This window comes from Saimiri boliviensis, chromosome 5, assembly GCF_048565385.1.
Source record: "Saimiri boliviensis isolate mSaiBol1 chromosome 5, mSaiBol1.pri, whole genome shotgun sequence".
In the NCBI taxonomy this organism is placed as follows: Eukaryota; Metazoa; Chordata; class Mammalia; order Primates; family Cebidae; genus Saimiri; species Saimiri boliviensis.
The window spans coordinates 31,984,437-32,009,526 of record NC_133453.1 but is presented as its reverse complement, the minus strand read 5'-3'; the positions used below and the strand labels follow the sequence as shown (position 1 = coordinate 32,009,526).

At 36.8% G+C, this 25,090-nt stretch overlaps 1 long non-coding RNA gene across 1 annotated transcript in view; it reads left to right on the top strand.

Moving 5' to 3' along the window:
• The window catches only part of LOC120364302 (uncharacterized), a 222,015-nt gene that overhangs the window by 103,645 nt on the left and 93,280 nt on the right, over positions 1 to 25,090 (top strand). Inside the window, exon 3 of the long non-coding RNA XR_005579592.1 lies at positions 19,605 to 19,768. This is a non-coding gene — a long non-coding RNA (uncharacterized LOC120364302). The remainder of the gene's footprint in view (positions 1 to 19,604; positions 19,769 to 25,090) is intronic.

The window sequence follows — 25,090 nt, the reverse complement described above, 5'->3', positions numbered from 1 at the left end:
ACTTATAATAGGAAGCTTTATTTCTGAATGCAGAGAGTAAGGGAGAGCTCCTAAGTTAATAAAAGTAAATTTTAATAATTCTATTATTTACAGTTACTTGGAAGAACTTCCTCCCCATTGCTCAGAGCCCTCAAAATTTACTCTTTTCCTATAACATGGGAGGAGTTTTGTGAAACTTCAAATAAGGTTTATTTTATTTTCTTAAATAGACTTTCTTCTCTTCTTTCAAAAAACTTACCCTTTCATGCAAATTACCTGCACTTCCCACTTCCCTACTATGTTATTTTTGATAAAGTGTCAGAATTCAGTAGATGACTTGTCTTTAGCACCCACTTATAAACGGGTATGTTTTCCTGGAAAATTCTTAAAAGCCAAAAAGCTTTAAAAAATTTAAAAAATATATCTTTTTGGCAAGCTGGCATTCTGATAGACTATGGAGGAAATTTAATAACTGATTTGTGGTTTCAATTAAAAGAAATTTTTTCTCCCAAGAATGTGAACCATATAATCTTCATGTCTTAAGTTAAATCACAAGTAGAAAAAATACTCCCACATAGCATCTTCATAATCTCCTTTTTTCCCATGTTTTTAAGTAAAACTTTATTGGAGCATGTCATACATATATATAAAAGTTTTAAAAATCATTATTGCACAGCTCAGTGAATTTTCACAGAGTGAATATGCTTGTATACCATCACCAGACACCAGAAACTCTTTATATGCACTTCAGTCACTATATACCCCTCTCTAAAGACAAACATTGTTCAGACTTCTATGAGAATGATCTCCACTGACTAATTTTGTCTGTTTATGAGCTTCATACAAATGGATTCTTAAATGTGTATCCTTCTGCATTTGGCTTCTGTTGCCTAGCATTCTGTTTGTGAAATTCATATCTGTTGTGTGTAGCAGTGGTTCATTTATTCTCACTGTTATGTTCCATGGTATGAATATATCATGATTTATTTATCCATTCTACAGTTGATGGATGTTTGAGTTGCTTCCAGTTTTTGACTATTATGAATAGCACTGGTGTGAACAATCTAATGTTTTGTGCACATACACACACTTTCCTGTTGGAGTGAAAATGTGGGTCATTCGTAAATGATTTTTATGTGAATCTAAAAGTGATTCAATGTCCAAAGGTATATAGTTTAACTGAATAGAAATTTGGACTTGTTTCTTCTTGACTTAAGAATCAAGTAGGGGCTGGGCGTGGTAGCTCATGCCTGTAATCCCAGCATTTTGGATCACCTAAGGTCAGGAATTCAAGATCAGACTGCCCAACACGGTGAAACCCTGACTCTACTAAAAATACAAAAAAAATAGCTGGGCTTGGTGGCTCAAGCCTGTAGTCCCAGCTATTCAGGAGGCTGAGGCAGGAGAATCGCTTGAACCTGGGAGATGGAGGTTGCAGTGAGCAGAGATCAAGCCAGAGATCACTCCAGCCTGAGCAGCAGAGTGAGACTCTGTCTCAAAAAAAAAAAAAAAAAAAAAAAAAAAATCAGGGTAAGGCCAGGCATGGCTCATGCTTGTAATCCCACTTGCCCAACAGCGAAACCCTGTCTGTACTGAAAATACAAAAATTATCTGGGTGTGGTGGTGGATGCCTGTAATCCCAGCTACTCAAGAGGCTAAGGCAGGAGAATTACTTGAACTCTGGAGGCGGAGTTTGCAGTGAGCCGAGATCGCGCCACTGCACTCCAGCCTGAGCAACAGAGCAAGGCTCTGTCTCAAAAAAAAAAAAAAAGAAAGAGAAGAAAAGAAAGAAAATCAAGGTTAATTTAGCAGTGTATTGGGCTCAAAAAATAACACACAATCATGTGGCAAACGAATTAACTGAAAAATAAGAACAATTAAAAACAACTGATTACCCCTCCAGAGCCTAAACCATTGCTGTAAGGAAGTTTCAAGCTGCCTGCTTAGAGACTTTTTTTTTTTTTTGAATATATATTTTATTGCGTTTTAGGTTTTGGGGTACATGTGAAGAACAAGAAAGGTTGTTGCATAGGTACATACATGGCAGTGTGATTTGCTGTCTTCCTCCCATCATCTATATCTGACATTTCTTCCCATGTTATTCCTCCCCATCTCCCCACCCCCTGCTGTCCCTCCCCTAGTTCTCCCCAACAGACCCTAGTATGTGATGCTTCCCTCCCTTGTCCATATGTTCTCATTGTTCAACACCTGCCTATGAGTGAGAACATGTGGTGTTTGATTTTCTGTACCTGTGTCAGTTTGCTGAGAATGATGGTTTCCAGGTTCATCCCTGTCCCTACAAAGGACATGAACTCATCGGTTTTTATGGATGCATAGTATTCCATGGTGTATATGTTCCATGTTTTCCCTGTCCAGTCTATCATCGATGGGCATTTGGGTTGGTTCCAGGTCTTTGCTATTGTAAATAGTGCTGCAATGAACATTCGTGTGCAGGTGTCCTTATAATAGAAAGATTTATAATCCTTTGGATGTATACCCAGTAATGGGATTGCTGGGTCAAATGGAATTTCTATTTCTAGGTCCTTGAGGAATCACCACACTGTCTTCCACAATGGTTGAACTAATTTACACTCCCACCAACAGTGTAAATGTGTTCTCATTACTCCACATCCTCTCCAACATCTGTTGTCTCCAGATTTTTTAATGATCGCCATTCTAACTGGTGCGAAATGATATCTCAATGTAGTTTTGATTTGCATTTCTCTAATGACCAGTGATAATGAGCATTTTTTCATATGTTTGTTGGCTTCATGTATGTCTTCCTTTGTAAAGTGTCTGTTTATATACTTTGCCCACTTTTGAATGGGCTTGTTTGTTTTTTTCTTGTAAATCTGTTTTAGTTCTTTGTAGATTCTGGATATTAGCCCTTTGTCAGATGGGTAGATTGCAAAATTTTTTCCCATTCTGTCAGTTGCCAGTTGACTCTAATGATTGTTTGTTTTCCTGTGCAGAAGCTCTTGAGTTTAATTAAGTCCCATTTGTCTATTTTGATTTTTGTTGCCAGTGCTTTTTGTGTTTTAGTCATGAAGTCCTTCCCTATGCCTATGTCCTGAATGGTTTTGCCTACGTTTTCTTCTAGGGGTTTTATGGTGTTAGGTCTTATGTTTAAGTCTTTAACCCATCTAGAGTTAATTTTAGTGTCAGGTGTCAGAAAGGGGTTGTTTCCACTTTCTGCATGTGGCTAACCAGTTTTCCCAATACCATTTATTAAACAGAGAATCCTTTCCCATTGCTTGTTTTTGTCATGTTTGGCAAAAATCAGATGGTTGTAGATGTGTTGTGTTGCCTCCAAGGCCTCTGTTCTGTTCCTTTGGTCTATATCTGTTTTGGTATCAGTACCATGCTGTTTTGATTACTGAGTCCGTGTAGTATAGTTTGAAGTCATGTAGTGTGATGCCTCCAGCTTTATTCTTTTTGCTTAGAACTGACTTGGCTATGCGGGCTCTCTTTTGGTTCAATATGAAGTTTAAGGTGTTTTTTTTCCAGTTTTGTGAAGAAGGTCATTTGTAGCTTGATGGGGATAGCATTGAATCTATAAATTACTTTGGGCAGTATGGCCGTTTTCACAATAATCTCCTTTCATTTGTTGAGTAAAAACACTGTTACCCAACTTCATCATCATCTTATCCAAAAGACTTGGTTGGTGCTGAATAAATTTGGGTTGTTTTCATAAACTGATTCCAAGCTCACTAGAAAATTTATTGAAATGTACAGTAGTCAAAAACAATGTGTCAAATGCTACAATGGCATTTCCAAAAGAAAACAACTTCAAAAGCTTTCTGGGAAAATGGTAGCCTCACTGGAAACATTATTTAATCTCCTAGCAGGACTTCTTTGAAAGAGTCAGTATGTACATTTCATACTAATTTTGTTAAAACATTGAGACATTACTATATAAAGGAAGGGATTTAATGATATGAACTTTTGTCATTTTTCTAATGTAGTTAACACATGAGCTATCTATGTCTGGCCACCTAACAAATGACACACTCCAGATTTCTTACACTTGTCTCTGATCAATCCCCTCCTTTACTGTTGTGAGTTATGCAAAGAAGAGACTACAGACCCTTCTTAACTTTGATGTAAAACTTTAAAATGGAGAGATAATTTTGGCCATTGTCTTGTTTTATTTTAAGTGAATTCTCTATTTTCCTGAAAATTTCAAGGGAATTTTCAAGATTTCCTTGAAAAATGTGATTCTTTTGGCCAAGTGCAGTGGCTCATGCTTGTAATCACAGCACTTTGGGAGGCCTAGGTGGGCAGATCACCTACGGTTAGGAGTTCAAGACCAGCCTGGCCAACTTGGTGAAATCTTTCTCTACTAAAAATACAAAAATTAGTTAGGTGGGGTGGTGGGTGCCTTGAATCCCAGCTGCTCAAGAGCCTGAGGCAGGAGAATCAATTGAACCCAGAGGGTGGAGGCTGCAGTGAGCCGAGATCATGCCACTGCACTCCAGTCTGGGTGACAGAGTGAAACTCCATGTCAAAAGAAAAAAAAGTGTGGTATGTTTCTGGCCTCTCATGACTTGTAAAACTCAAAATCTAGTTGTCATCAGGATGTTGATCTCACACACAGTGAAAACTCACTCTGAAATATATTAGATCTAGTGTTGTTTAAAGACATTATCATTTAGAGCACTTCCTGTTGCAAGGTACTGAAACCTCAATCTAAATTAGCTTTAGATTGAATTTACTGGCTTATGTAATTCAACAGTCCTGGGGTAGATATGACTTTTGCCAAGTATTTATTCTGTATTTAAACAATGTAATCAGTTCCAGTTTCTTTTCTCCCCTCTCTATTTCCTGATTCTGTTCAGGCAGGGTCCAGATATTCTTAGAAGCTGATACCAAGATGAGATTAGACATGCCAAGGAGAGGTGAAAAGTGAAAAGTTCCTGTGTGAAAGAAAATAGAGAGTTGCTGGGAGTGTATGAAGAGCCATTAGGCCCCAGTACTGCAATGGGGTGAGGAGTGATTAAAAGTATACTAGCAGCTGTGCAGGTGAAAGAAGGCTCCAGTAAGTTTCTTGGAAGTCCTTAAACTAAAGTCAACTAACAAAAGAGTTTTGTGTCTCTTAGGAACTCAGTCATTGCTAGGAAGCTGTCCTTGGAAGGCAAGGTGATGGAGCAAGCCCAGAATTGAATCTCCAAGTAAGCGCCTGAGGCTCTCTCTTAGGCATATTCCTGAGAATGCAAAATTATTCTCAGAGCTAACCTAGGCAGATTCTTTTGTGGCACACCAAGATGACTAACAATAGAGACTGGCATTGTGTACATTGTCATTAATATTTACTGGGAAAGAAAAAGAAAGTCTACTTCCTCAAATGTTCAAGATTCAGATTTGGATCTCATTAACCATATTAAATAACTATTAATATGCCAAATACTGGTGTACTCACTACAGCTGGAGTTTCAATAAATTAGTGGCTTAAGGTCAAGAGGACCTCCCCTAGAACTGAAAGTGTTTCCTTTTATCTGTTAAGCTGCTTTTGACTGCATGTGAGAGAGACTTCAACTCAAATTAGTTTTAACAATAAAGATGTTTACCTTATATAATAGAAAGTCAGGTATGGGTGGGTTTCAGACATGATTCAAATAAAATATCGAATCCATATCTCTGCCATTCTGCAGATGTTACCTTTTTATTATTAGGCTGACTTCCCATGAGGTTTCAAGATGACTAACAGCAGCATCTGAGGCAAAAATGCTCCCTTTGTTCAAAGCAAGCATCAGAAAGAGAAAACTCCTCCATTAATTGTGGAATGAAAGACATTCTTTCAGCCTGTCTGGTTTGTGCTGCTATAATATAATACCACAGACTGGGTCATTTAAAATGAATGGAAATTTATTAGCTTACAGTTCTGGAGTCTGGGCAGTCCAAGATGAAGGGACTGGCATTAGGTGAGGGCCTTTTTGCTGCATTATAATATGATGGCAGGCATCACATAGTGGCAGGGCATAAAGAGAGAGAGAGAGCAAGAGGGGACAAACCCACTCTCATGATAACAAACTCACTTTCAAATCCACTTTTATGATAACGGCATTAGTCCATTAATGAGATAGAGCCCTCATGACCTAAACACCTCTTAAAGGTCCTGATATGGACAAGATGCAGGTAAATACTGGGTAGAAGAGGGTGATTCCTTGGCAAAGGCCCCACCCTCAAGCCTGGAAAACTGTGGCCCTAAATGGGAATAGGCATTCCTGGTTTTGCACCCAAATGTTGCCTTTTCCAAGACTCTGTACCCCTATTCTGTGCCCATATAAACCCCAAGCTACACTGGCAGAGTGGCAGAGCAGCCAGCACAGAAGTAGCATCTGAACATGGACAAGAGTTCAGCTGGGGACAGTTGGAGAGGAGATCATCCGTGGGATGGTCAAACTCCAGGGGAAGATCATCTTCCCTCTCCAGCTCCCCATCTATCCCCTGAGAACCACCTCCATCACTCAATAAAATTTCTGCATTCACTGTTCTTCAAATCTGTGTGACCTGATTCTTTCTGGATGCCAATCAAGGAGCTGGGTCCTTAGAAGGCAGGATGTAAATGGCTGTTACCCTGACTCCTTACTGAGCTGGGTAACACTTAGCTGTCTGCAGACATCAAAGCTAAAAGAGCATGGTAACACCTCTAGACACTGCTGTGTGGTTGGAGCCCAAAAGCGCTTGCCAGGGCTCACTTGCATCCTCCCTTTTCAGGAGGGGTTTAAGAATGCTGTGGTTGAGTAAACAAGCAACTGCATTTACGGTTGGGGGGGAGGTCCTACAAAGGAGTCAATGGAATTCTTCCATCTCAGTCTCACATCCCAATACTGTTAAATTAACAATTACATTTCAACATGAGTTATGGAGGGAACAAACATTCACACCTTAGCACCCCCTCAGTGGGGCATATGCTCGCTTATATAACTTACTGAACAAACAAGAGCCAGCAGAGGAATGTCATGTTCTGTTTGGCTTATGCCTGGCCTCTAAAGCAACCACTGAGAAAAGAGATGGGATAACTATGACTGGTTTAGAATAATCAGTTTACAACCTTGAGTTGATGATGAGATCGGCTTCATGGGCCATGTGAGAATTAATTTTATGTGTAAACTTGACTAGGCTATGGTACCCAGTTGTTTGGTCAAACACTAGTCAACATGTTGCTGCAAAGACAGTTTTTAGATGTGATTCACATTTACAGCCAATAGACTTTTTGTAAAGCAGATGACCCTCTACAATGCAGACGGATCTTAGCCAATCAGTTGCAGGCCTTAGAGCAAATACTAGGGTTTCCTTAATGTGATGGTTAATTGTAGATATCAACTTAATTGGATTAAGAAATACCTGGAGAATTGGTAAAGCATTATTCTGGGGTCTGGATGTGGGAGTGTTTCCAGAGGAGATTGGCATGTGAAGTTGCATAGACTGAGTGGGGAAGATTTACTGTCAGTGAATGCAGGCATCATCCAATTGGCTGAGGGCTCAAATGGAATATAAAAGCAGAGAAAAGAATTTTCTCTCCTCCTGTATCTGGTACATACTTGTCTTCTGTCCCTAGACATCAGAACATAGTCTCTGGCCCTGGGACTCTAGGGCTTACATCAGCACCCATCCCTCCTGTGCTTGGTTCTCAGGCTTTTGGCTTAAGACTGACAATTGCACCATTGGCTTTCCTGATTCTGACATTTACTGAGGCTTGTACTTGGACTGAGCCGTGCTACAATCATGCCAGCGTCTACAGCTTGCTGATGACCTGTCATGGGACTTCTCAGCTCCATAATCATGTGAGCCAATTCCTCTAATAAATTTCTATCTATCTATCTATCTATCTATCTATCTATCACCAATCATCTGTTCATCCCACTGGTTCTCTCTCTCTCTGGAAAACCCTAACTAATATGACCAAGGAGAGGCAGTTCTGTCTCAAAACTACAACGTAAAATATTGCCTGGGCTTCTAGATTGCTGGCTTGCCTGGTGGGTTTCAGACTCAATACTGCATCAGCTCTTACCTGAATTTCCAACTTGCCAGTTTGCCCTACATATTTCAGACTTGCCAGCCCCCACAATCACGTGAGCAAATTCCTTAAAATCAATCTCTGTCTCTCTCTGAAGATGTCTCCTATTGGTTCTGTTCCCCTGGAGAATCCTCACTAATACAGGCCACATGGAGGAGGATTGAATTCTTGAACAGCATGTGAGTCCTATAAGTAGAAAGGAAGAAATAAATGCAAGGTCATCAATGGTAGCACTCATTACACTATTTTAACATCACAGTCAGCCAATTAATTTACAGAGGAAAGTAGAACAGCTGATGGGAAAGATGACAACAAATAACCCTACAACAATTTATAATTTTCCCTGTAGTTTTTGGTTGATGATATGCTTACACATTTACCTTAGTAAATTCTGGTAACTCGGGACTTCCTGATCCTAAAAAAGACCATATAGATTTCAATTTCAAAACAAATTAAAAATGAATACACCAGTTTATCTAGTTTTTTTTTTCTTTGGACATGCATAGACACAGTCATAGGATTTTGACACATTTGACACATGATTCAAAGACTAATTGGACACATTGATAATTTGTGAAAGAAAAGAAAGAAAAATGTAACTAGGATTTAAATAAATTAAATAAACTATGCATGCATGTGTTAAGCTGTGTGTGTTCTGTCTTTAAAATTATTCTATTATTGCCATTGTTATTTGATTTTATGATGACTAAATAATTTTCTCTCAATTGATCATGATTTTAGGCTTATTTCCTTCTTTATCTTTTTCTGATTAACCCATCTTGTTTCTGGCAAAAAATAACAGAGCTAGTATAAGTGAGATTTTATAAGTGGATACTAAACCTTGAGGTTATTGTATTATGAGAGCATTTCCTGAACAGTGAAATAGTTTACTAATGAATATAAAATAGAAATGCATTGCATGAAATCCTATCAATATGTCATGAAGTATTATCAAAGTTCAGGGAACTAAGAATTTCTGCTCTAAGCTACTTTTTAAAATTTTATCAGACAGTGATGACAGCACAGGAAAAACCAACTAAGTAGGTTAGGTTTTTGTTTTTAAGTGTCCTATCAAACAAATACAGTCAGCTATAAATATCAAGTGTAATAATTATAAATGAAGAAATTAAAATAATATTTATTGGGCACTTACTCTGTACCAGACACTGTGCTGAGTGCTTTTATTTCTCTCAATATCCTTATTTTACCAATGTGGAAACAGAGGCTCAAAAAAGTGAAGCAACCTGCTCAGTTTCAAACCTCAGTCAATCTTCTAACCCTGTGATTTTCCCCCTACAACCTGCTGAGCTAAAATTTTCAACACCTTTACCACAGTAAAATGTGTTTCACAGTGAATTCCCACGTTAATAGGGTAATCATTTTCAGAAAGGACAGGACAAGTTATCCAGTTATTGAATACCTAGTTTTTACCAGGTGCTGTGCTGGATAGCACATCTGGTTTCATATACAGCATCTCACAAGTCCCATTTTTCTAGATGAAGAAAATAGAGTTTGAGAAGTTAGATAGTAAGCCTGAGATCACCTGGCTGAGTGGAGGAGCAAGATATTCAAGCCAGGTACCTGTGACCCCACTTCTCTATACCATGCTAAAGCTTAATAACTTCGGGTTAAAGTGTTTAAGACTATGACATGCCATGACTATTGGGACTAAGTTATTAGTAACCTTGCATATTATTTTGCAAAACAGCAAATCACTGAAGAGCAGTTAATAACAAGAACATAGGACAGACATATAGAAATTCATAGACTGAGAAACTTATTGAGTCCTTCTTTCCCCACTTAGAAATAGACTGAGAGAGTGGGTTTTAAAAAACTGGTGTAGAAAATTCTCTACATCCCTGTGTTCATAAAACCATATTAGTTTAGTATTAATCCTGCTGAATAATCTATTTTTCTCTCCTGCATGCTCCTTTGCCCTTTCTTATATGATTTCAATATCTGGATATTTTCAGTGTGAAATAACAATTATAAAATAACTAGAATCTTCCTTACACTGTATTAAGCTATCTGACCTTCTTTAGCTTTACTGTGTAAATGGCACATTAACAAGACTGTCTTAAGTATATTTCAATTGTGACTCATTTTTTAGCAAGGTCTCAAAGTTATGTGAATATATTTCTATATTATCAACTCTCATTAAGATGGCTGGTTTTAATAATGCTAACAATTTCTATTCAGTTTATTTCAGTTCAACAAATATTTATTGAACATCTATTATATTTCAGGTACTGGGCTAATGGACTAAAGGCTGGAGATGTTTAGATGAGCAGAGCAGTGCCTGTTCACCTGCTCTTCAGGTGATGGGTGGATAAACAGATGGCTCCTTCTTGCTAAGGTAAGAGGTAAGATGGAGGAGGGCACAGAGAGTTAGTAACGTATATGTACCAGACTTCTCTTGAGGGGATGACACAGATTTCCAATACATGGATTTGCTCATGGCTCAGCCTTTCTGTGCCCATTAACTTTTAGCAAAGGAGGACATGCATATGATGGACTGTATTTCCTTGCACACACGATTTACATGTTTATGCATTTCCTGGGTAACTTGGTATATTAGTTTTTTCTCACACTGCTGATAAAGACATACCCAAGACTTGGAAAAAAGAGGTTTTAATGGACTTACAGTTCAACATGGAGGGGGGAGGCCTCACGATCATGGTAGAAAGTAAAAGCATCTCACATGGCGGCAGACAAGAGAAGAAAGTTTGTGCAGGAAAACTCCCATTTCTAAAACTATCAGATCTTATGAGACTTATTCACCATCATGAAAACAGCATGAGAAATACAGGCCCCCATGATTCAATGACCTCCTATTGGGTTCCTCCCACAATATGTGGGAATTGTGGGAGTTACTATTCAAGATGAATTTGGGTGAGGTCACAGCCAAACCATCTCACTTGGTATTTTAACTTTTAAGGAAGAAGAAGAAAGTCTTTTAAATTTATTATTTTTAAAAGTTTGATTTACTCTGGACATTAAAAAGTACCCCAGATTTCTAGCATGACCTTAGGATGAACATACTATTAAATGCATACCATATTACATTTGAGCTGGAGATTTCTGATTCATTCTTGCAAAGCTGCTTTTCAGAGTACTGCTTGTGAAGAATCAACCATTTCAATTTATCTCATTTCTAATTTTTCAATAAATAGGCTATTCTGTTCTTAATTTAGTTACTGCAGAATTTGTCACAAAACCAATAGTGTCCATTAGTTCTTTCATAATCGATTTCTTGGGAGGGTGGCTATAAGGAATTTAATAAATAGGTCAAAATTTGGCGAAGCTCACCTTAAATCAGGAATTAAAATCATTGCTATTTCTTTGCTGGATGTGTTCAAGTGCTCTAATAAACATGCTAATGGTGGAAAGTGTTTGATGAAGTCACAAATGGGGGAAGCTTTATCATCTAAAAAGTCATACAGTCTCACTCATAATACAAAACAAAATAAAACAACAGTAATATTGTTTTTTACTGTTTAGATTGGAAAAATTCAATTTTGAAGCATACTCTGCAAGCTGATTTGGCTCTGTCTTAGGTTGTCTTTCATCATTCAGTGGCTAGAGTGAGCTTGCGCACTTGTTGAAGGCAATGATCCTGGGAGCGTAAGCAGAAAATTGCAAAGCCTTTTGCAGCCTGGTATCAGAATTGTACGTGATCACTTTCACTACATTCTATTAGTCAAAACAAATCACAAGGCCAGGGATAATTCAACAAGTGGGGAAATGAACTCTATTTGTTGATGGGAGGAGTTGCAAAGTTACAAGGCAAGGACATATAAATGTAAAGAGAAGAATAGTTGAGGTCAGTCATATTGGCAAATAATCTACTACACATATCAAAAGGGCAAATACTTTTACTTTGACAAAGAAATCCTAAGTCTAGGCAACTAACCCACAGAAGACATGTTAAAAAATTATATGTATAAAATTATTCATTGGAGCACTATTTATTGCCTTCTAGCAAAAGAGGAAACCACCCAATAGTCCATTAACAGTAGATTGATTGCATAAACTAAGGTGTGTCCACACAGTGGCACACTGAATAGGGGTATATCTGAAACAAAAGTGCCCAGTGGATGAATATTGTTGAGGTTATTCATCCTGTTTTCTTCTCTACTTTCATATATGTATGAAGTTTTTTTTTTATAATGAATTGAATAAATATAAAGACTTGATTTATTTATTCCATGGCCAAATGGAAACAAAACTAAAAACTGAAATGAAATAGAAAATGAATCACACTACCTAGTTTGTGTCAGAGGGTAATGCCATGTCTCTGAGAGGTAATCTATATGCATCTCAAGCATTGTAAACAATTTAGCAGCATTCAAAAAATTCTCATCAAAATTCTAGTTTTCTTGGCTGAGGGAGAGTTCTTTTAGTCAGCAAGCCTGACAGCATCTCCCTAGGGGTACTAATGTTATAGGGAGAAAATAATTGCATGTTCAGAGTAAATATTCTCCAACTTTCTATAGCCTGTAACTTATTAAATAAACTACTTGAATGAAATTTTAGAAACCAGCAGTTGATCTAAAAAATATAGTCTTCCTTTTGACATGTTTTCTTTGCCTTTGCAATATTAGCACTTTGTTTAAAAAATCAACTATTTATTAAGAACCCAAGTATCCAAAAGTTCAGGTCTTATTCTGAACGTGTTATTAAATTGTCCATAGATTTTCCCAAAATAACCAAGATTGTCATATTTCAAGTTTCATAAAGAGCTGCTGTCATCCAATTATTTAACAAATATTTCCAATCACAGAAGTTGCTGGAAAATATCAAAGGTGCCATTTGTTTAAGGGGAAAAACATCTCCTCTTTGAGTCCCTCTGTGTTTGGGTTGAGGAGCAGAACTCTGCTGCCATCCTACATTTGGAATGGGAATTTATTTTGAGGACAGGGTAAAGGCCAGTAGATGTGTTAGACCAATCAGTAGGATTTGTCAAATTATCCTTCTGGACTGGACCCCAAATCCTGAAAATTATAACAGTTCTGGGGAGTCTCTAATCCTACTCTATATTATTTGACTTGTTTTTGTAGTTATGAATGAGTACAATGAGCAGACAGCAAGAAGGCTCATATTAAGGTGCCGTTGAGCTTTCTTAACCATTTGCAATTAATTTCTTCACTTATGCTATTGAAACTTTTAATGATTATCAAATTGTATAGCTTCTCCTCAATGTTTATTTTAAGTTGAGTTCATTTAAATATTACTTTTTAAAATCAATTTATCATTATTAGGTCACCAGGAACTTCCCTTATTTGTTTATAAACTCCCTCCATCCCTATTGCTTATCCCACACCCTCTGTGGACGTCTCCGGCATGTCTATGGCCTAGACATTACCTGCATGGAGAAGATATCTAAATCCATAGACCAGTGGTTCTTATCCATATTCTTTTATCCATTTTCTCCCTCACAAGCTTGCCTCTGTGACTGAGGTATCTTTCTAGATTACGGTGAATTCTTTAACACACAGATGACTAATTAGCAATTCTCATATTTAGATTAAAAAAGACTTGCATAGTTAAAAATTTTCATTTAGAATTTTAAAGTGGGACATGTATTCTTCAGTTAGCCACAGGCAATATCACTCCCTATTAATTTTATACATTTCCCCTATTGATTTCAAAATTTCTATTACCTTTCTAATCCCTAAAGGCAGTTGACCTGTTTGACTTAGGTTAAGTAAAACAGTCTTCAGAAAAGGACAGAACAGAATGTAACTATCTGTTTATTGTCTTATTTGAACTTATCAGCCTTGCTCCCTCACCTAAGATAGAGAGCACATTTTAACTACTCTTAATTATATGCAATTTGAATGCTTATATTCCATTTTATTTCAATACTTACTTGGTGTAATCCATCTTCTCTCAAATAGACAGTGAACTCAAACAATGATTTTACATCATTATTTTCTTTCTTTCTTTGTCTTTGATCATCAAAAACACAGGATCAAATTTCTTTATCCCAGGGTGCCTTGAGAATGTTTCAAGAGAAAACACTGTTATTAGAAAATTTATTATTTATTCATTTTTTTGGGGATAGCTTCAATGCTTATCAAATAAGTTCAAGTCATAAAATAGAACCTGATGTTTATCAGTTGTTATAACACAGTTTGCCACACTCTCATGTTTTGAGTTGCTTTTTTGACTTGAGGCCACTCTTTATTTTGAATATTTTATTTTCTTGAGAGACTGGATGAAAAACAGTTTCATTATTTTAGAGCCCAACACATCCTGTTTTCTATCTATTTCCTCTAACTTCTGATTAAAACAAACTAGTTTTTCTTCTTTTTTTTTTTTAAAGTAACCTCTTACTATTCATACCTTGTCACATACAACTAAAAAATACCATTTGGCATGTTTGACTTTCTGCCTGGGAAAATTTTTAACTAGATCCGTAAGTTCATCAGATATATTTTATATTGTCCACACTTTGTAGGTTATAGTTTTTCTAAGCTTTTTGTCATTATGTAACGTGGGTCATCTTTTTTTTTTTTTCAGCATTTTTTTTCCAGGCAATCAATTCCTCACTGTCTTTAAGCTCTTACTATCTATCAGTCTTCTCAAGAGCTTTCTAAACTTCTGACTGTTGGTAATCATATGGTCAATCCTATGTAGTGTTTTATGAGCTGTTTTTTTAAAATGGAATAGGGCAAAAATCAAATATATTATCCTTGTTGATGTTTCTTAGATTGCCTCTCATTTTAACAGACAAATTAACTGGTCACTTATCATGATGAAAATAACATTAATAGAAAAGTATTGTTCCTTAAAAGAATGTGTTTCAAGAGCTTTGTATCATTTCAACGGGTCTCAAAATAATTAACCTACCTATTCTATCAAGGATATGAGATAGATCCATGAAAAATATTTTACTCTTTGTGAATATTTTCTTCCCAAGTTCTACCACAGTTAATATCTAATGTCTAAATTTCTTTCAAACATTGCCTTGCAATCTTTATTAAATAATTTCAACCTGAAAATGTTTACCTCACTTATCTGTATCAGTGTGAAATCATCGTGATTACAAATTCCCTAATAGCAAAGGTCAAAAGAGAAGCTAAAATATTGTCCCTGCATTATTAAAACTCAGAAGTTAAAATTTTGTCCTTGTATTATTAAAACTCAAAAGAGAAAATATTGTGCTTCTATTATAAAAACTCATAGTCCATCACAAAGACTATCAAGATATGAAAATACAAAAATAATCAATAATAGCTACCTTATTCAATAAATCAGTCAGTCCACTGTCAACCAATATTTAGAGTGTCTACCATGCTGGGGGGTGGGTAGTGATCTACATAGCGGGGACGAAAGGAGGATTACTGTGCTTGAGGAGATTATTTTCTGGTAAAAGGAGACAAACAATAAATAACTAACAGAATTGATGAATATATTACATAGTATGTTCAGGTGATTAGAAAAAAGGTATACAGCAAAGAATGTGTTCAGGTGTGCTGTGGGACAGAGCGGGGAAATCCATTGTAGATTTAAATGGGGTGGTCAAGGAGGGCTTCATGGGGGAGACGTTTGAGCAAATATTTCAGAGGCCAGAGAATTGGTCATGAGGGCTTCTCAGGGAGAAGCATGCTCAGTGGGTAGAGCAGTTCTTGCAATGGCCCTATAGCAGGAGTGCCAGTTTGTTGGAGAAACAGCAAGAGGGACATTGGGGCTGGAGCAGAGCAAAGCAAGGTGGAGAGGTATATGAGAAAGGGCCAGAGAGAAAACAGGGAGTCACAGCTTTGCAGTCTACCATAAAGACCATGGCTTTTATTCTGAGTGAAATATGAAAATCTTGAAAAATTTTGATCAGAGAGTGAAAAAGATTCAACTTATATTTGAAAAGGATCACTCTGTTGGTCATATTTGTAATAGACTGAGTTCCCACTCAGTATGAGAAGAGAGCTGTTAGAAGGCAATTGCAATAATTCAGGGACAAGGTAATGGTAGCTCAGACCAATATGGTGGCATAGAAGTGGTGAGAAATGGTCAGATTTTAAACATGCTTTGAAAGTGGAACAAAAAGATGGTTGTGTTTGCTTCCTGAGAAGGATTGCCCTTATACCAAGTGTCTTGGTTGTGAATTGAATTCTGTTGATATAGTTGACATTCTGAGTGTCTGAGCCTCCTCTCCTTTTCCAGTGATGAGGGGAGAATGCATAGGGGAGCCATCTTAGTTCAATGTGGGCTCATGTTTGACCCTAATTAAGGATGGGAAGGATTCACTCCAAATATGTGGGCTTCATTTTTTATCCTGTTGATAGATATTCTTTATCAAAACAAGAAATGTATATTTCATGAAATCAAAAGTTCCTTTTTTAAAGGAAGTCTGTTATAGTCTTCAAATACATAATTATCAAAATGGTTTGTTTGCTATAACCTTTAGAGTCAGTGTAAAACATTAATGAAGTGGCTTCTAGAGACAGACTTGCAGTTGCAAATATCCGTGCTGCTACATAACTAGTTATCTTATTTACTTCATTAACCCTATCTTACAGCATTGTGACCATTGAAGACATTTACATATCTGAAGAACTTGGAACTTTCTACATAATAGTAAGTAATATAAAAGTATATGTAAATACTATTATTTCTTTTGTAATGAAATGTCTTGTTACAGTCTATGGCTGTCTTTGAATACCTGTCATTAGACCCTTAGCTAATTCCTTACTTATGAAGATAATCACCATCTTCTGTTCTCTACATGCACTATTAACTCAGAAAAACCTGGTTACTTTTTGGCTTTGTCCAGCTGCTCTACAAGAATGACTTCTACATCAATGGGGTCCTATTTCATGTTGTCTAACAGCTTCCATCTACTTATTGATATTCTAGATGGAGGTCTCAAAATTATTCAAAACATACTTTAAACTAATTTTAGGGATTTTTGTTGATAGCAATTTGTCACACCAAAGGTTATGAAAAATTCCTGTTACATAACATCAAAACATGCTTAATAAAAATAGTTTTTAAACTGCCATTTTAAATGCATTCATGAGCTTGCCAGAAATCTGCTAGATACTAGGTAAAGCCTATACACTTAGAATAGTTTTACTTCTTTCCAAACAGAAACCAAGAATACTTCAAACATTGAAGAAAGACCCATTTTAATCTTACACAACATTTTCTAGAGACTAGAAGAAGAGGAAATACTCCCGAATGTATTTATTAGCCTGCAAAACCTTGATATCAAAACTTGAAAATAAGATCGAGAAAAAAAGCTAGAATTCAATATCATCCAATAATAGAGATTCAGAAACCCTAGACAAATAATCAAGAACTGGACTCAGCACTGAATAAAAACATCACATGCCTTCATGAGGCAATTTTTTTCCTAAGAACAAAAAGTAGGCTTCAGATTGTAAAAACCATTAGTACGATTTCCATAGGAACCAATAAGTGGAGTAAACCACATGACCATTTTGCTAGATGTAAAAGGTGTTTGACAGAACTAATATTCATTCATGCTGAAACTCTTAGCAAACTAGAAATAGAAGGAAATTCATTAATATGATGAAGAGAATCTCAAAAAAATAAAAATTCAGTATGTTAATATAAAACATTGAAAGCTTTCCCTCTGAGATCAGGAGAAGACAAGGAAGTCTGCTACCTCTACTTCCTCTTATATTCACTCTCATGTGAGCAATCTTGGCCATACATTAAGATTTTTAAAAAAGAAATAAAAAGTGTAAGAATCAGAAAGGTACAAGCCTATCATTATTTCCCAATATAATAATTTTGCATATAAAACAAAATACAAACTAACTGATTTTCTACCTAAAACAAAATAAAAAAGAATGTGAAAATAGAATATTAGATTCAGTAAGACATTTTTACAAAGCAATTGAATACAAAATCCACTTATAAAAATTTGTTGCATATGATATATTTTTATGTACCAGCATAGAGAGTTAAAAAACACATTAAAAAAAAAGATAACCTTAAAATGGTACCTATGGTACAGTATATTTCAAAATTGCTGAAAGAACAGACTTGAAATATTCTCACTACAAAAAAATGGCAAGTATGAGAGGTGACAAATATGGTAATTACTCGATATAATTATTCTATGATGTACACAAATATCAAAACATCACATTGTACTCCATAAATGTATGTAATTATTATTTGGCAATTAAACATAAACGTTTAAATAAAAAATCTGAGAACAGATGTGCAAGGTAACTAAATTCCAGAATCAACATAATAAGAAATAAGAAAAAGACAGACAACCTATCCTAAGAACAGGCAAAAATTTGAGTAAATCTTTCATGAAAGAGAAAATCCAAAGGACTCATAAATGTAAGGGAAGGTTGCTTACATTACTAATGATTAGGAAAATGTAAATTAAAATCATGTAACAGTTATAGAAAAATTGTGAATTCTGATAATCCCATGTGTTGGTGGAGATGTACAGCAAAGGTACCTCTCACATAGTGTTGGTGTGAGTGAGCTTGGTACAACCACAGCATGAAAGAGTTTGCCTTCTCCAGAAAAGTTGAAAAGGAGTTTAATATATAAACAATTTTAATCCTAGGGAAAGTTTCATACAAGTGCACCAAGAAAAATGTATTGAAATGTTTATAATTGTCCCAAGCTGAAAACAAGCAACTTATCTGTCAACTGTACACCAGATAAATAATTTGTGGTATATTCATACACTAGAATACAATATGTCAATGGAAATAAAACTACAGCTGCACATTAACATAGAGTAATCTCATGAACAAATGTTGGTCAAAGGTATCCAGTTACAAAGGAGAACATGTAGTTGGAATTTATAAAGAAATTTCAAAATCAGGAAGAATTAAACTATGTTGTTTAGTGATGAATTTAGTGATGGTAAAACACCAAGAAAAGCAAAGGAATTAGTATAATAGAAGTTAGGATGGTGTTTACCTCTATAAGATAGGAAATGGAATGTGATCTAGGAGGCATGGGAAGTTGAGGGTGACTTCTAAGTATTGGTAATGTCCTGTTTCTTAACTTAGGAAAGGGTGGCAGGGAATTATGTTAATGATGGTTATTGTATGAATCTATCAATCTAGCCATCCATACATTCTTCCATTTCCCTACCCCTCCATTCCCCCCACCCATCAGTTCATCTATCTACCAATTCATCCCTCTATCTATTTATCTATCTCTTTCTGGATATATTTCATGATTAAGAAAAGTTTAAAAAAGCTATGACTAAAATGCATGTGTGCTAAATGTCCTCATTAGCTCGTTAGAAAAACTCCTCTAGGATATCAGCTTCTTCTGAGTATACCGTATGAATAATACCCCACCTGGGCAACTAAATCTTTCAGAAGAAAAAATGAATTTAAAGAGATGTAATATAGTATTTGAAATGATAATCTTCAAAGATGAAGTTCATGCCAAAATACTAATTATTATTTTACTCTGAAAGTAATTACAGCAGTCTGTCATTACTCTTTTCTCATAGAAAATAAAGGCAAATTAGAAAATACACATTTATAATTAAAAGAATTAATATTTTATTAATAAAGCATTTTTCTGTCCTTGTCACTTTCCCCAGATATTTAAAGCTAATACATGTTATTTTTGTTTGTTTTGCTAGCTATGCTGTTAGGATTTAATTAAATAGATGCCAATAGCAAGTAAACCATCTCCAAAGATGCCATGAAGCTTTCCTAATTGCATGAAAGTATCTGAGACACTTGATTTGAGTCTTTCAAGTATGAAAACAACAAATTCAGTATCAACAGACCTATAGTGAATGAGGTGAGTCACTTTTTTTTTTTCTAACTGAAAAGCTCTGTTTCCCAAAATATTTAGAGTGGCAAAGAATTTCAATTGATCCATGGAAGACAGTACTTTTATTTTTCCAAATCATCTCTCTTAAGCTGTCAGGCTTTAATATAGATGCTTGCTATTAGATCACGTCTACAAATAGTGTAGACATTGGCTCTAATAAAATGTAATGTTTGAATTCCTCTAAATTATATTCAAGAGTTTAGTGGTGTACCTGATATTTCTTAGAGGTTATTTCCAATGATTTTGGGACTCAATCCTTGAATTGGGAATCATGTGAAATCTATTTTTCGTTTGTTGTTCAAAATATATTTTAAAAATCCTTCATATAAAAAGATAAATGTAGTGTAGAAGGCACTAAACAAATCTGAGATTGGTTTGGTAATAGATGCACAAGCACTTCTCATTTTAAGTAGATTTTTGTACATCATGCAGTTTGAATAACCAGTTGTGGACCACTAGGCAGGCAGGTATTAGAAAAGAAATCCAAATGGAATTAGATGTATTCATTGATTATGAGTACCTCCTAAAGGAATGGAAAAGGCACAGACTTTGCAAACACAGAATGGATAAGACAATAGGATAAGAATCCCAAGGCAGAAGGAGTGATTTTAAGATTGTATGCCAGAGACCTCCTTAGAGGGCAGTATAGGGCACAATGCCACATAAGGCTTTACACTGTCTCAAGTGATGGCATGACAATGGACATGGGTTCAGCACATTACTGTTTATATTTTTCCTACACAATCAGCTCTTTAGTCACCAGGGAAAACTACATTGTATTTTCCATTTGGGGAACAAACCTACATTTTTGGCTAAAAGCAACATTTTCATTTTAACTTAAAAGTTGATTTGCCTGCTAATTTGGCAAATAGTGATGCAGTAGAGAAGACATATTCTTTGTGTATAAGTATGTGAGAGAATTGGTAAGCAGGAAGTGGGTTCCATTAATGCAGCAACTATCATTAAATATGTAATTTTAAAAATACAAATTTCAAATACCAGAGAGGAAACCAGTTTGATAGTCATAAATCAGAAACAGTCACATCTACTGCTGAGTGAGATGCTGAGAATAATGCCAAAACCAGAGTGATGCCAAACCCAGGGTGAATTTTATTAGTTCTTTATAATAGACTATTAAAACAGAGACCATGGTATTTTTCAGACACTATGGCTCTTTAAATCTATAATAAATGTAAGAATTATGGAGAGATACAATCCCAGATGGCTGAATAGGAACAGCACTGGAGTGCAGTTCCCAGTGAGAATGCAGAAGGTGAGTGATCACATTTCAAAATGAGTTTTTACAGCCCACAGACCAGGAGATTCCCAAGCATAAAAGCACCATGAGTTTCCAGTATGGCTGTTTCAGCTGGCGCAGTGGGTCTTTGCACAAAAACTCACACAAACCTGGGTGGCCATTCCAACTGACCCCTGGAATGCCTGAGAGGTGGAACTGCCTATTGAACTGAAAAAAAGGGGGGGCTGAAACAGGGAGCCAGGTGATCTGGCTTGGCAGGTCCCACCCCCACAAAGACCAGCAATCTGAAGTGCTCTGGACTGAGAGTTTCACACCAAGCACAGCTGGACCTGGGATGGTCCAGCTCTGCAGGGGGAAGGGCATCTGCCATTACCAAGGCAGTCCACCACTACTGAGGCAGTCTGCTATTGTTGAGGCAGTCCACCATTACTGAGGCAGACTGCCATTACCAAGACAGTTCTAACTATACCTCTATAAACAAACCCACAAGGAAGTTCACACAGCAGATGGGCAGAGTTCATGGCAGCTCAGCAATGCCTCTGGTGGCAGACTGTGACTAGGCTACCTCCTTGCTGGGCTGGACATCTCTGAAAAAAGGCAAGAGCATGTCAGGAACTTAAAAATAAAACCCCACTTTCCCAGGACAGAGCACCTGGGAAAAAAAGGCAGTTATGAGCTCCACTGTAGCAGACTTAAGTGTACCTCTCCAGCAGCTGTGAACAGAATAACAGCCCACAGATCAGCACTTGAGCCCTATAAGGGACAGACTCTCTCCTCAAGCAGCTCCCCAACCCTGTAGAACCAAAGAGCCACCTCATAAAGGAGAGCTCAGGCTGACATCTGGCAGGTATCCTTCTGGGACAAAGATAACCAAAAAAGAAACTGGCAGCAACCCTTACTGTTCTGTAGCTGCTGCAGGTGATACCCAGGCAAGCAGGGTCTGGAGTGGACCTCCAGCAGTCCTATAGCAGAGGGGTCTCATTGTTGGAAGGAAAACTAAAAAACAGAAAGAAATAACTTCATCATCAACAAAAAGGACGTCCACTCAGGGACCTCATTTGAAAGTCACCAAAACCACACCACAGACTGATAAATCCACAAAGATGGAAAGAAACCAGCACAAAAAGTATGAAAACACCCAAAACCAGAAAGCCTCTCTCCCTCCAAGGGATCACAACTCCTCACCAGCAAGGAAACAAAGCTGGATGGAGAATGAGTCTGATGAATTGACAAACAGGCTTTAGAAGTTGGGTACTAAGAAACTTCTTTGAGCTAAAAGAACATGTTTTAACCCAATGCAAAGAAACTAAGAACCTTGAAAAAAGGTTTCATGAAATGCTAACAAGAATAAACAGCTCAGAGAAGAACATAAATGAATTGATGGAGCTGAAAAACACAACAAGAGAACTTCGTGAGGCATACACAAGTTTCAATAGCCAAATTGACCAAGCGGAAGAAAGGATATCAGAGACCAAAGATGAACTCAATGAAATAAAATGAGAAGGCAAGATTAGAGAAAAAAGAGTAAAAGAAATGAACAAAGTCTCAAGAAAATTGGTATTATGTGAAAAGACCTAATCTATGTTTAATAGGTGTACCTGAATGTGACAGAGAGAATGAATCCAAGCTGGAAAACACTATTCAGGATAATATCCAGGAGACCTTCCCCAATCTAGCAAGGCAGGCCAATATTCAAGTCCAGGAAATACAGAGAACAACCTAAGATATTCCTCAAGTAAAGTAACCCCAAGGCATGTAATCATCAGATTAACCGGGGTTGAAATGAAGGAAAAAATGCTAAGCGTAGCAAGACAGAAATGTCGGGTTACCCACAAAGGGAAGCCTATCAAACTCACAGCAGGTCTCTCAGCAGAAACCCTACAAGCCAGAATAGAATGGGGCCAATACTCAACATCCTTAAAGAAGAGAACTATCAACCTAGAATTTCATATCCAGTCAAACTAAGCTTCACAAGTGAAGGAGAAATAAAATCCTTTACTAACAAGCAATTGCTCAGAGATTTAAGTAAGAACCAGGCCTATCTTACAAAAGCTCCCCAAAGAAGCACTAAATATAGAAAGGAACAACCAGTCCCAGCCACTCCAAAAACGTACCAAATGGTAAAGAGTATTGACACAATGAAGAAGAGACTGCATCAACCAATGGGCAAAACAACTAGCTAGCATCAAAATGACAGGATCAAATTCACACCTGACAATATTAACCTTAAATGTAAATGGACTAAATGTGCCAATCAAAAGACACAGACTGGCAAAATTGGGTAAAAAGTCAATACCCATTGGTGTGCTGTATCCAGAAAACCCATCTCACATACAAGGACACATTCCTCAGCAAATGCAAAGGAATGGAAATCATAACAGTCTCTCAGAACACAGTGGAATCAAATTAGGACTCAGGATTAAGAAACTAACTCAGAACTGCATAACTTCATGGAAACTGAACAACTGGCTCTTGAATGTTGACCGTATAAACAATGAAATGAAGGCAGAAATAAAGATGTTCTTCGAAACCAATGAGAATGAAGACACAATGTACCAGAATCTCTGGGACACATTTAAAGCAGTGTCTAGAGCAAGCGTCCCCAAACTATGGCCCACAGGCCACATGCGGCCCCCTGAGGCCATTTATCCAGCCCCCTGCCACACTTCAGGAAGGGGCACCTCTTTCATTGGTGGTCAGTGAGAGGAGCACAGTATGTGGCGGCCCTCCAACAGTCTGAGGGACAGTGAACTGGCCCCCTGTGTAAAAAGGTTGGGGACGCCTTGTCTAGAGGAAAATTTATAGCAATAAATGCCCACATGAGAAGCAAGGAGAAATCTAAAATCGACACCCTATCATCCAAATGGAAAGAACTAGAGAAACAAGATAAAAGAACTCAAAACCTAGCAGAAGACAAGAAATAACTATTATTGGAGCAGAACTGAAGGAGATAGAGACACAAAAAACCCTTCAAAAAATCTATAAACCCAGGAGCTAGTTTTTTGAAAAAATCAACAAAATAAACACATCACTAGCCAGATTAATAAAACAGAAAAGAGAGAAGAATCAAATAGATGCAATAAAAAATGATATAGGGGATATCACCACAGATTCCACAGAAATACAAACTACCATCAGACATTACTATAAAAAACACTCTGCACATAACCAGTTAACCTGAAAGAAATGGATAACTTCGTGGACACTTGCACCCTCCCAAGCCTAAACCAGGAAGAAGTCAAAACCCTGAATAGACCAATGACAAGGGCTGAAGTTGAGGCAGCATTTAATAGCCTACCAACCAAAAAAAGCCCAGGTCTGATTGGGTTCACAGCTGAATTCTAACAGACATACAAAGAGGAGCTGGTACTACACCGTCTGAAACGATCCCAAACAGTCCAAAAAGACAGAATCCTTCCCAAATCATTTTATGAGACCAACATCATCCTGATACCAAAACCTGGCATAGACTCAACAAGAAAAGAAAACTTCAGGCCAATATCTACGGTGAACATAGAGGCAAAAATCTTCAATAGAACACTGGCAAACCAAATTGTAACAGCACATCAAAAAGCTTATCAATCACGACCAAGTAGGTTTCATCCCAGGGATGCAAGGTTTGTTCAACATACGCAAGTCTGTAAAGTAATTCACCACATAAACAGAACCAAAGACAAAAACAACATGATTATCTCAATAGATGCAGAGAAGGCCTTCAGCAAAATTCAACAGCCCTTTATGTTAAAAACTCTCAATAAACTAGGTATCGATGAAACTGATCCCAAAATAATCAAAGCTTTTTATGGCAAACTCATAACCAATATCATACTGAATGGACAAAAACTGTAAGCATTCCCTTTGAAATCTGGCACTAGACAAGGATGTCCTCTCTCACCACTCCTATTCAATATAGTATTGGAAATTCTAACCAGAGCAATGAACAAAAAGAAAAAAGAAAAAGGGATTTCAATTAGGAAAGGAGGAAGTCAAATTGTCTCTATATGCAGACAACATGATTGTATATTTAGAAG